Source organism: Cynoglossus semilaevis, chromosome 8, assembly GCF_000523025.1.
Source record: "Cynoglossus semilaevis isolate Cse_v1.0 chromosome 8, Cse_v1.0, whole genome shotgun sequence".
Classification (NCBI taxonomy): domain Eukaryota; kingdom Metazoa; phylum Chordata; class Actinopteri; order Pleuronectiformes; family Cynoglossidae; genus Cynoglossus; species Cynoglossus semilaevis.
In genome coordinates, this window is record NC_024314.1 from 14004402 (window position 1) to 14013586 (window position 9185).

Here is a 9185-nt window from a genome sequence, read left to right on the forward strand (position 1 = left end):
GGGGAGCGGAGAGTGAAGCGGAGCTGCTGTCGGCCCCCGCCTGCAGGCCTCAGATCAGCAGCAGCAGCAGCAGCAGCAGCAGCATTAACATTCCGCTGCCACACTGTGGAATGAGCATTAGTGAACAAGCAGCCAAGGCCAATTGATTTCTGCAGCCTTTTCACGTCGTCAGAAGCTGATGAGTCCAGACCACGGAGCTCCGACTGACTGGTCGCGCACGTCTCGGTGTATTTACGCTGGGACTGAGTGACAGTCAGTTTTCATTTACACTCATGACACTGACTCAGTTTTCACCCTCACTCTCCATTACTGTCAGTGTCTCTCAGTGGCAGCTGTGAAGAAAAATACCTTTTTTTAACCAATGTTTTTCTGGCCACTTTTTTTATTTTGTTAGCCATGCTACATGTATGTTAGCTACATACATGTAGCATGGGAAACAGCTTTAACAACAACGTTCATTACATGACTGGAGACACCAGCAGTGTGAGGGCGGGACAATGACAGTTCTACCCCAATACTAAAATCTGAGGCTGATGTTCAGCTTTTATGAGAATAAGTTAGCATTGCGCTCTGACAGATGGCGCTATTGAGTAATCCATCACGTGGCAGAGGAACTGCAAGGACAGCGAGGGACTAATGGACCCATTTATCTGCTGTGGTGTGATTCACTGACCTGGGATCAGTCTGTCAAACCTGTATGTTTTTATCACCGGCGAACAAAAACGACATCGATATCCGACAGCGTTTTCTTATTAAAAGGACCTGCCACCTGTTTGATCGCCCCGATTACAGGCGTCTAACGCTGCGTTTTAACTCATGCAATGCAAGGTCACATTTCATTAAAGGCTGCGACAGTATTTTTAAGAGGCGGCGGACATGAATCAGAGCTCAAAGGAAAACAAATGTGTTTTAACTTGGCAGCGAACACACGGCTGTCGTTTATCACACGCACACATGAGCTGGAGTGACTGTGACAGCTAATGTCACTGAGGTCCAATCTCAGGAACTGACTGTTGTACATCATCCAGACACCAGGGGTCGTCCTCTCAGGCCAAGGTCAGACCAATGGGGTGGTCTTTAATCTGTCATGATGGTCAGTGTGTTTGGTTCGGGACACACACGTCCTTTGACGGACAGCTGACATCATTGACATGGATGGGTCAGACGCCCCTCTCTCTCTCCCCTTTTAGCCTCTCTCTCTCTCGTGTTAGCCTCTCTCTTTCCTGTTCCCCTCTCTCTCTCTCCTGTCAGCTTCTCTCTCTCCTGTTAGCTTCTCCCTCTCTCTCCTGTTAGCTTCTCCCTCTCTCTCCTGTTAGCTTCTCCCTCTCTCTCCTGTTAGCTTCTCCCTCTCTCTCCTGTTAGCTTCTCCCTCTCTCTCCTGTTAGCCTCTCTCTCTCCTCTTTGCCTCTCTCTCTCGCCTGTTAGCCTCTCTCTCCCCTGTTAGCCTCTCTCTTTCCTGTTTGCCCCTCTCTCTCTCCCGTTCGCCTCTCTCTCTCTCCTCTTTGCCTCTCTCTCCCCCCTTTTCGCCTCTCTCTCTCCTGTTTGCCCCTCTCTCTCTCCCGTTAGCCTCTCTCTCTCTCCCGTTAGCCTCTCTCTCTCCTGTGAGCCTCTCTCTCTCTCCTCTTATCCTCTCTCTCTCCTCTTAGCCTCTCTCTCTCCTCTTATCCTCTCTCTCTCCTCTTAGCCTCTCTCTCTCCCGTTCGCCTCTCTCTCTCTCCTCTTAGCCTCTCTCTCTCTCCCGTTAGCCTTTCTCTCTCCTGTTAGCCTCTCTCTCTCCTGTTAGCTCCCGCCTCGTTGACAGGTGAGGTCACACTCTGACACACGGCTCATATTTATCTCCACTCTCAGTCCCACATCAGGCTAATGATGGACGGCGACACCAGGGGGCCACAGTGTAACTCCCCCTCACCGACGCTGTGCACTCCCATTTATTTTCATCATTCCCGACAACACCTCCTCGTCTCCTGCCTCATTCCGCCCTCGCCGTCTTCTTCATGAGGGCGTGTTATTGATTAGGCTGCTCCCCATCACCTGAGCCACCACCACTGGGTCATTACCTCACACCAGAGGCTGTGGATCATAATCAGGGAGCCTCCCCCCACCCACACACACATACGGACAGACAAGGTAATTCAAACACAGGAAGGTGATCAGTGAGGCCAGGAGGGCGGCGACACACGACAGGACGTTGACTGTCACATCAGGACAAAGTGATGATGAAGACACTGGGACCAGGATGAGACTTTATCAGCTCTGACAGTCAGCACCAGATGAAGGAGAGCGTTCTCGTTGACTCGGTAACATCTTGTCTCTGTGATCAGGTCCAAACATCGACAGACGTTTTCTTTCGTCTGTGAATTCAATCTCACTTAAACTGTCTGAACAAAACAGAACAAAAACACTGTTGTTGGATTGTTCTGTTTCCTCCACAGAAAAGTCAGCCCAGGAATACAGTCTGACGTAGGATCAATACATCTGTCAGGTCAACACCAGCCCAGAAGTCTCAGGAAGGAATCTTCTGGACCCCACAGGAAGTTTGGAAACTGTGTCTTTAAATCACGTCCTCATCGTCGCCTCCCTGGGGATTTGTTTTTTATTGTTTGTGAGATTGGAGCCTGTCTTCAGATTCTTCAGAGTTTTTATATTTGAGATCAGACCTTTTCAAACGGCCTTTTCTTTTATTCTGATTATTTTACTGTTTATATTTTGTTGACTGAGGATGTTTTGTACCAAGGTTGACGTTTTTATTTCTGAGATGAAACACGAAGGTCAAACTGATTAAATAAGCTCTGGATTTTTTTTATGAGGTACTTAATCTGTTGAGAAGTTAGAAAAACTGGAGGGGGGAGGTGTGTGGAGGTGACACGTCCAGTTCAGAGGAGAAAACAGAAACATCACGTGATCAGACACTGACCTGCAGCAGAACCCTGAAGAGCTGAAGGTTCTCAGCTGTGGTAGAAACACGGCTGCAGGTCGTTACTCCTGATTACCTCCACTGACCCTGAGCCGAGGCAGTAAAGAAGGAGAAGCTTGGACTGGAGGAGCTGAGCACATTTCCACTGATTTAATACAAAAAATACTGAACGTTGGTCAAGGGTCCATGTGAAACACAGCAGTGGAACCGATGTCAACAGAACCAAGTCTGGATCCACTAAAATTTCAAAGGCAGGAGCAGGGGCTGGACGAGGAGCAGGAGCAGGAGCAGGAGGAGGAGGCGGAGGAGTCGTAGGGGGAGGAGGAGGAGGAGCAGGAGGAGGAGGCGGAGGAGTCGTAGGGGGAGGAGGAGGAGGAGCAGGAGGAGGAGGAGGAGCAGGAGGAGGAGGAGGAGCGGTGTGAGTGGAAGATTTATTAACAGCCCCACCGAGTTATGGAGGGCTGTGTTTTTAATCCGGCGGCCTGCGTTTCTTCATCCGTCATCGATCACTGGTTGTCATGGAGGATACGCCGCAGCCGTTCTGCACCACGCTGGGATCTTAATGGAACACGTCAGACTGTGAGGGAGAGGGGAGGGGGGGCTCCACTCTTCAACCCCCCCCCCCAGGCTGACAGTCAGACCGGAGCAGAGCATCAACTCCAGACTGGGAGACAAACACAGGTCAAAGACTTCTTCGGTCCGTGGACCATGACAGAAGAAACAAAATGTCACTGAATGTCATCCACCAAAGAAACTGGTTGAAACGACGCATTTCTGACTGAAACCGTCAGCACACGGTGGTGGACGTTGGACAGATCCAGGTCTGAACTGGACCTGAGGTCATTCATCATCTTCATCATCTTCATCTTCATCATCTTGAATACCATCTCAGCGTCCGTGTGTCTTGGTGTGTCAGGACCAGTGACAGCAGCGGTGACACCATGTGGGCGGCGGCTGAAGGTGAGACTGGACCAGATGTTCTGATAAATAATTCACATCATTCTTGAGTTGTGTCCCACGGGCCTCGTCTCACTGTCACTGTCAGGGAAGGAGACGAGTCACTGAAATGGACGGGTGAGGAAAGGATGGTGGGACAGAGAGTGAGGGAAGAAGGAAGAGTCGGGTCTGGAGGGGTTGGAAAGATCTAGAATAAAATCTTTGATAAGAAGTAGAAACAAAAACATCAAAGTTTGTTAAAAATACAGTGTAAAAATCATGACAAACACAAAAAGGGTGGAAAAAAGCTCATCATCGCCCACTGCTGGCAGGAACAGATATTCCACCTCTAAAGAGGAGTCTTTGTCATTATGCAATCAAAACACGGCTGTTGGAATTTTTTATCAGTAATACACAGACAATGACCCTCTCACCCCCCAGACACACACCCCCTCCCCCACACACAGACACACACAGACACACACAGACACTGGATGTAAATTGATTCCCAGTTATTTGCAGCTTCATTTTCCACTCATTTACTTCATAATGACTCAGTGGAACTCATTATGGTTCCATTTACGGTAATGAAGCTATATTTGAATTAGGAGTACTGAGAGGAGTGTGTGTGTGTCTGTGTGTGTCTGTGTGTTAATAGTTAATGTACACACACACACACACAGTTGTGTACCCTGCTGTACCCTGACTCCACAGACTGCTGGCTGGTCGGTCCAGTCCATCAGTTTGTGGGGTTCTGCCCAGGCCTGATGTGGGTCAGACTGCATGGGTCAGTGCAGGTTGACTGGAGTCCATGTGATGTAACTGTCATGTGACCCCCAGCCAATTGACAAAGAGACTTTTTCCTCTAGAACACATTTATTGTGCAATATGGAAATTTTTCCCAACCAACCCCCTGTTGGCCAACTGTGGTATTACACCCACAACATAGATTTCACGTCACCTATTTTCCTCTGTCCCTGCCGCCTGCCGAGAACCCCAGTTTGAGAACCTGACCTTCAGCCTTCTGTATCTGTTCACGTCAAGGTCACAGTGGTTCTCGTCCCTGACTCCTTCCTTCTTCCTTCAAGAGTCTGTAAAAGAGGAGTCAGGACAAAATGTAATTGTTAATGTAATTGTTGTGTTTATAAAAATAATGTAGGGCTTGATTTATGGGCTCCATCTGGTGCAGCCTCCGTCCCAGGACTTTATGACTGTGTGAGATCTGAGCAGGTTTCAGTTTACAAAGAGGATTTATTTTTAACTCAGCGTTCATTATGATTGTGGAGAGGCTTCCCTGGAGGTCGGAGGCTCTGGGTGGAGGAGGGTGGATCCATTTCCCTCCATTACCTGAGATTAGGCTGTGTGCTCTGCTTCAGGACCACGGACAGCGACTGTGCAGGCATGAAGAAAAAAAACATGGCCATAGAAAATTCCATTTAGTTATGAGCTGAGCTGCATTATCCACCTGACACTTCATGTTCCGTCCAATGTACTTCAGGGCTTGAGGACCAATGGACCAATGACGCGTCCACGGAACTAACCCTAACCCCTTATTTGTTTCTAGGTGGAAAAATGAATCATCGTCTGTTGTTCCATTTACTGAAGAAAAAAAAAACATTTTGAAGATGTTTGTGGAAACCATGACTAATCTCCAGGCCCTCAGCGTTGCTAGGAGAAGGTCATTAATTCTTCAGAGTGTTTTTAGAGCTGAGTGAAGATCTGCAGCCCACAGCCATCAACACACACACGTGTGTGAAACCATTAGGTTTTTCATTTCACCTCCATCCCAGTGAGAACTGGAGAGCAGCCTATTTCACTGGGGTTTAAGAGGACCACGGTCCACAAACTGGGCTCCACGGTGGGTTGAATTTAGACTGCGTCGTGGTCCAGATGGGCTACACAGCCAGTGAAGTGAACAGAAAACGTGTGACAGGACGTCTGCTCCACTGGGACAAAGAAGAAGAAACTTGTTTACGTCTGCATTTCTGCATCAGGAGATTCAATGAAGATCATCTCTGAAAGATGAAAACCATTTTTACAATTTTCATTTCAAAAAGACCCTGAAGATCAGAAGTGTGTTTTTAAACCACAACGCTGAGAGAAAGAGAGAGGAGTGAAGGTGTGGACTGTGTTCTCCTGACTTTTAATTAAGGCACAGCCTGAAACAGTGCAAGGTGGAGAATGGGTTCTGCTCCGTGGAACCGATTCTTCAGCCGTGATGAATGAGCTGTCATCTCCAATCGTTGCTCAACCTCCGTCTCCTTGACACCCAGCCGTTCCCATATGGGCTGCGGTGCCACGCGGTGGGAGGGTCAAAGGTCAGGCTGGTGCTCGTGAGGTGAACACAGTGTGGTGTACAGTGAGAGGATTCCTCCGTCACTGTTGACCGATGAAGGAAACTGGATCAGACTGGACTCGATGCTGATGCAGCGGTTTTCACCAAGATCTTCTTCTTCTGCTGTTCAGAAGAGTTCCTCAAAGTCTGCAGGTGAACAAGAACAAGCGAGATCAGATTTTCTGTTCTCCAATCAGATTAGAGCAGCTCTGAAATGTGATTCTGGTCACATGGTCTGAGGTTGGCGGAGCTGCTGCTGTTCTTTTCTGTCGAGTCAAACGGTTTCCTCTCCACACTAACCTGATTGTCTTCGTCTTCCTGTAACTGAGATTGTACAGTTCTACAGTGTCCCTGAGTTTGTCCACCACTTTGTTCAAGAAAACATAAACTAAAAATGTTTCCTTTACATTGTAAACTCCCCACAATGCACCACCAAACAACAATGTCAGAAGTATATTGAATTAAATCCTGTGATCTTCTAGTTTCAATCTCCTCCTCATTCACTGACTCAGTGTGAACCTGTTGAGTTGAACGTCCACACGGGCAGGAGTTGAAGAAAGACACACCAAAGATCTTCCACGACAGCTCTGCAGCTGCTGCCATCTAGTGGAAGAGTATTTAACATTTTCAGAGCCAGAAGAAAATGAAGATCCAGAAACTGCTAACGCTGCAACCGCAACATGACTCGTCCAAACGTACAATAACAAAAGTTATACAGCCTCACAGACCGTCTCCCCCTAGTGTTGTTGCAGATGATGACCACACACTGCTGGTCCCTCCACCACTTGACCCTGACGTTTCCCCTCCCGACTCCTTGTTGCTGATGCAGCTACAGCAACGCTAATTGGCTGAGGTGTGAGAAGTCCACCTTGACCTTTGACACCTCTCTGACCTCATACTTCTGTTCCAGTTGTCTGGAGGAGAACTCACTGATCGAGGTCCTGGTCCAGAGAAAGTCCTGTTTTTTTTTGTTTTTTTTATTCATTTCTTCCTGATCTGAGATGAGAAGTTTGATTTCTTCAACACAGAACCTCGCTTCCCTGTGTGGTAAAGGTCGCCCGCAGCAGCTTTACTGCCCCTGCTGGTTGAATCCAGCAGGGTACAAAGACCTTGATCAGCAGGTGGACAGCAACTTCCTGTCATTGACTTCTCTTCTTGTCTCCACATTTTCTCTCTCACCTTCACTGGCTCTAAAAATAAATCCCTGCTGGACTGGGACCAAGGACAATAAAGACTACAGTGAGGGACGTCACCGTGGACAGATGTGGACCAGGACTTGGCCTAAAGGAGACGAACCATGACTCCACTCTTTCTGACTTGGTTTGGTTCTAAGGCCAGAAAAAAAAAAAGAAGAGACACCAAACTTTTTCAGCTGTGACTTTTCTGTTCGAGCGGTGAACGCCAGGCTAACAATGAAACATTTCTCTGCTACTTCCTGTTTTATTTGCAGCTCTATCTCTGACCTTTAGCATCTTCACACCTTTTCATAGTTTAAATCATTTCACCGACACTAACTTTTAGTCAGCTCATAAATGACCTTATTTAAGATGAGAATTTTGTGCTAGTTTTTTTTTTTAGCAAACAAATGAACCATTTTAGCTTCACGTTTTCTTCACTTGCAGTTGTTTCTAATTCAACAAACATTTAGCCTATTGCTATCATTTAGCTTTTTCTAAGCTTGCATTATTTTTGTTTTTTTGTTTATTTTAACAATGTGTGAAAAGCTAATAGCTTTTTCAAGCTAATTACAGTATCAGCTATTTCTGTGCTAGCTTTAGTCGAGGTTAATCCTCAGCTAGAGAGCTAAGGCTTTTGTTAGCTAACAGTAGTATTAGTTAAATGCAGATATATATATATATATATATATATATATATATATATATATATATCTAAACCAAAACTTCATCTTTCCACTGACCTCCACTGCTGTGACTGAACTGCAGCAACGACGTGTTTACAGATGAGCACAGAGGCGACATGTCCAATGTCCTCACGTGGCCCCACCCAGTTTATTGTCCCTCTGTCCAAGGATATTTCTGGTGAGCAGCGACACCTCAGGACACTCTGACGGGTTGTGGACTGACATCAGAATAATTTCCAGCTCATTCTGATGGAGTTCATAGCCGGCAGCGGCCGTGCGCTCCTCCCCTTCATCCTGAGATGAATTTCCTTTTTCTAAAGTGCACTTCATTAAAATGGATCAGGACGTTTTCATTTGCAGACTGAGGAGCTGGAGCGCCGCCAGAACAAACTGTGATTACAGCGATGGCATCATCACAGCTCAAATTAACCTCCTCCTCTTCACAGACGCAGGGCTGAGGTGGAACCAACCGGTGTTTTATTTTTCCTTCATCCTGAAAAAGGTTCATGGCCTCGTTTCACCGACGTGACAGAAACACAGCAGGAAAAGAGAAAGAAGGAAAAGAAACAGGAAGTGAGGAGAACTCTCCAGGTGGAACAATCACAGAGGGCGAAAAAACACTCAACTTTTTCAAGGCCCAACTGCTTCTGTGGTTTAAAAATAACCCGAGGACAAAATGTTGAGTTTGAAACCATACCACCGTGAATGAGTTGAACTTCAAAAAGCAGCTTTTTAACGAGGGACTTCGTGTTTAACGAAGGATGTTTTAATTAGTGATGAAGTTTCATTTCTGCTTCTAGAAGTCACTTCAAAATAGATTTAAAAAGGATCTCTGTCAGTTAGCCAAACGGCTAGTGCTAGCAACTCAAAGCTAGCTAACGTGTAACTGAATATTTCCCTAATGAGGACAAAAATTTCAAACCTAATACTGTACTTGATGGGACCACACTAAAATTCTCCCAGTGCAATCTTTGGTCTGCGGGCCATGGTTTGGAGCCACTTGGCTACAGAGATCATTATGAAGAAAATGCTCGTGTGGTCCTGTAGTACTGTACCTGCAGTACTGTACCCGCAGTACTGTACCTGCAGTACTGTACCTGCAGTACTGTACCCGCAGTACTGTACGCAGTACTGTACCC